Here is a 5,035-nt window from a genome sequence, read left to right as displayed (position 1 = left end):
ATTTTCACATGAATATCAATTTTCCTAACCACCAAACAAAAAATTTTTGATGGCACTTGTTATTGTTTTGCCTTTGATTGCAAGGATGACGGATGCATGGATTGTGGGAAGATTTCTGTGAAATCTTCATTCGTATGCTATCTGCTTTGATCTTTGCGAGATTATTGGCATTACATTTGATATGTTAATTTTTACTTTGATGGCCAGAGTAATCAGTGTTCAGTGGTTGCAGGTTGCCTTATATGGACTATGGGAATTTTTTGAAAATAAAATAAATACCATATTGCTTGGAAATACTCTGAGACTACCTCTGAGATCTACAAGGATGTAACGTGTTGACGATATGATTTCTAATAACAAACTTGGAGAATCAAGTCGAAACGCTATATATATGGGAAATCTACTATAACGTGATTTTCTCGTTGGCAAAGGTAAGCTAACCCGTGTCCAGGACACGGTTGCCGCAGTTGGGGGAATTCTACCAAACATGGTAGATTTTTTTTACTGTTTGGTAGATTGGTAGAATTCTTGATGTTTTGGTAGATTCTGCAAAATATTCCTCCTCTACTAAGAAGCACTTCACAAATTTTCTCAAGAAATACAATTTTGACAAAATTTTCGATGAAAATAACATTTTGACAACATTTTCTATAGAAACAAAATTTTAACAAAATTTTCTATAGAAATTAAATTTTGACAAAATTTTCTATAGCAATAAAATTTTGACAAAATTTTTAATAGAAATAAAACGTAGACAAAATTTTCTATAGAAAAACAATTAAGGAAAGTCTAAAGTCGGGCGGGGCCGACTATATTATACCCTGCACCACTTTGTAGATCTAAATTTTCGATACCATATCACATCCGTCAAATGTGTTTGGGGCTATATATAAAGGTTTGTCCCAAATACATACATTTAAATATCACTCGATCTGGACAGAATTTGATAGACTTCTACAAAATCTATAGACTCAAAATTTAAGTCGGCTAATGCACTAGGGTTAGTAAAAAACAATTAACGAAAGTCTAAAGTCGGGCGGGGCCGACTATATTATACCCTGCACCACTTTGTAGATCTAAATTTTCGATACCATATCACATGCGTCAAATGTGTTTGGGGCTATATATAAAGGTTTGTCCCAAATACATACATTTAAATATCACTCGATCTGGACAGAATTTGATAGACTTCTACAAAATCTATAGACTCAAGATTTAAGTCGGCTAATGCACTAGGGTGGAACACAATGTTAGTAAAAAAATATGGGAAACGTTTAAATCAGAAGCAATTTTAAGGAAACTTCGAAAAAGTTTATTTATGATTTATCGCTCGATATATATGTATTAGAAGTTTAGGAAAATTAGAGTCATTTTTACAACTTTTCGACTAGGCAGTGGAGATTTTACAAGGAAAATGTTGGTATTTTGACCATTTTTGTCGAAATCAGAAAAACATATATATGGGAGCTATATCTAAATCTGAACCGATTTCAACCAAATTTGGCACGCATAGCAACAATGCTAATTCTACTCCCTGTGCAAAATTTCAACAAAATGGGAGTTAAAAATTGGCCTCTGTGGTCATATGAGTGTAAATCGGACAAAATCTATATATGGGAAATATATCTAAATCTGAACCGATTTCCACCAAATATGGCATGCATAGCTACAATGCTAATTCTACTCCCTGTGCAAAATTTCAACTAAATCGGAGTTAAAAATTGGTATCTGTGGTCATATGAGTGTAAATCGGGCGAAAGCTATATATAGGAGCTATATCTAAATCTGAACCGATTTCCACCAAATTTGGCACGCATAGCTACAATGCTAATTCTACTCCCTGTGCAAAATGTCAATTAAATCGGAGCAAAAAATTGGCCTCTGTGGTCATATGAGTGTAAATCGGCCGAAAGCTATATATTGGAGCTATATCTAAATCTGAACCGATTTCAACCAAATTTTGCACGCATAGCAACAATGCTAATTCTACTCCCTGTGCAAAATTTCAACCGAATTGGGGTAAAACTCTGGCTTCTGGGACCGTATTAGTCCATATCGGGCGAAAGATATATATGGGAGCTATATCTAAATCTGAACCGATTTCAATAAAATTTGGCACACTTGACTATAGTACTAATTGTTCTTCTTGTGCAAAATTTTAAGTAAATTAGGGTAAAACTCTGGCTTCTGGGTCCATATAAGTGCATATCGGGCGAAAGATATATATGGGAGCTATATCTAAATCTGAACCGATTTCTTCCAAAATCAATAGGGTTCTATTCTGACGCAAAACAGGAGCTTGTGCCAAATTTGAGGGCGATTGGACTTAAACTGCGACCTAGACTTTGATCACAAAAATGTGTTCACAGACAAACGGACGGACGGACATGGCTAGATCGACTCAGGCACCCACCCTGAGCATTATTGCCAAAGACACCATGTGTCTATCTCGTCTCCTTCTGGGTGTTGCAAATATATTCACTAACTTATAATACCCTGTTCCACAGTGTGGCGCAGGGTATAAATATTGGAAATATTTAAATTTCATAAAATTTGACGCACATTGCTAAAATTTTAATTGAACTCTCAGTGCAAAACTTTAAAATTTTCGAAATGAAACTTTGCCTCCCGTGGGGGGGGGGAATATATATGGGAGTTATATCTAAATCTGAACCGATTTTGACCAAATTTTGCATGTGTAGCAAGAATGTTAGTCCTACTCTGTGTGCAAAACTTCAAGTAAATCGGAGTGAAATTTTGCCCTCTGGGGCCATATAAGTGCGTATCGGACGAAAGATATATATGGAAGCTATATCTAACTCTGAAGCAATTTCAACTAAATTTGGCATGCATAGTAAAAATGTTATTTCCATTCCCTGTGCACAATTTTAAGTAAATCGGAGAGAAATTTTGATCTACGGAGGTCATATGACTGTAAATCAGACGACAGATATATATAGGAGCTATATCTACATCTGAACCGATTTCAACCAAATTCGGTATGCATATTTATAATGTAATTTCTACACCTTGTGAAAAATTTTACATAACTCGGGGTAAAACTTTGACATCTGGGGCCATAGGAGTGTAAATCAGACGAAAGTGATATATGGGAGCTATATCAAAATCTGAACCGATTTGACTGATATTTTGCAAAATTAACGAGACTACTCCGTCTCAGCGTTACATACAAATGAACAAACTTCCCACCAAAAACCTTTGGAAGTTCTTCCAAAGGCACAACATTAAAAGCACTTCCAGAAGATGCACTCCCAATGATGTTCTTTATTTTAACTACCCAGGAAGTTCTTTTAATTCAATTTTTTATACCCTCGACCATAGGATGGGGGTATATTAACTTTGTCATTCCGTTTGTAACACATCGAAATATTGCTCTAAGACCCCATAACGTATATATATTCTGGGTCGTGGTGAAATTCTGAGTCAATCTGAGCATGTCCGTCCGTCCGTCCGTCTGTTGAAATCACGCTAACTTCCAAACGAAACAAGCTATCGACTTGAAACTTGGCACAAATAGTTGTTATTGATGTAGGTCGAATGGTATTGCAAATGGGCCATATCGGTCCACTTTTACGTATAGCCCCCATATAAACGGACCCCCAAATTTGGCTTGCGGGGACTCTAAGAAAAGCAAATTTCATTCGATCCGGCTGAAATTCGGGATATGGTGTCACCATATGATCTATAACAACCATGCCAAAATTGGTCCACATCGGTCCATAATTATATATAGCCCCCATATAAACCGATCCCCCGATTTGGTTTGCGGAGCCTCTAAGAGAAGCAAATTTCACCCGATCCGGCTGAAATTTGGTACATGGTGTAAGTATATGGTCTCTAACAGCTATGCAAAAATTGGCCCACATCGATCAATAATTATATATAGCCCCCATATAAACCGATCCCCCGATTTGGTTTGCGGAGCCTCTAAGAGAAGCAAATTTCATCCGATCCAGCTGAAATTTGGTACATGGTGTAAGTATATAGTCTCTAATGTCCATGCAAAAAATGATCCACATCTGTCCATAATTATATATAGCCCCCATATAAACCGATCCCCAGATTTCACCTCCGGAGCCCCTTGGAATAGCAAAATTCATCCGATTCGGTTGATATTTGGTACGTGATGTTAGTATATGGTGTGAAACAACCATGCAGGAATTGGTTCATATCAGTGCATAATTATATATAGCCCACATATAAACCCATCCCCAGATATGACCTCCGGTGCCTTTTGGAGAAGCAAAATTCATCCGATCTGATTGAAATTTGGTACGTGGTGGTAGTATATGATACACGTATTTAACAGTCATGTCCATATCAGTCTTATGACAATCCCATGTTAAATTCATCGCTTCTGCGTCAATTTTGCATCACTTTTTTTGCTGGGTTATTATACCCTGTACCACAGTAGTTGTGAAGGGTATAAAAATTCTACAGAAATACAATTTTGACAAAATTTTCTATAGAAATAAAATTTTGTCAAAAGTTTTCTATAGAAATAAAATTATAACAAAATTTTCTATAGACATGGAATTTTAACAAAATTTTCTATAGAAATAGAATTTTGGCAAAATTTTTAATAGAAATAAAACGTAGACAAAATGTTCTATACACCCAGAGAAGGAATATGATCACCTCAAACATGTTTTAAGAGCAAAATGTTATTTTTGGGTGGTGACCACACGGATGAAAAAGACTGTTTTTCATATGTTTGGCTATAAACATTATATGTTTGGAACACAAATTTTTAAACACAATATTTTTGAGTGCATGCATAAAATGTTCATAAACTAGCACAACATGTTTGGGACATATATGTTAATATGTTAGAACATATTATGTTTGGAACATAAAGTGTTTGTAAATATAATATGCTTGGATGCAACCATATATTAATTTAGAAATAGCCTATAAACATATATGTGTTTAGTAGCTTGGAGCGCTATTTAACAGGGAGCGATATTGAATTAAGTTGGTGGTTGTTGCTTGTTATTACAAAATTAACATTTTA

Source organism: Haematobia irritans, chromosome 2 (genome assembly GCF_050003625.1).
Source record: "Haematobia irritans isolate KBUSLIRL chromosome 2, ASM5000362v1, whole genome shotgun sequence".
NCBI lineage: Eukaryota > Metazoa > Arthropoda > Insecta > Diptera > Muscidae > Haematobia > Haematobia irritans.
This window is presented reverse-complemented; position numbering follows the sequence as displayed.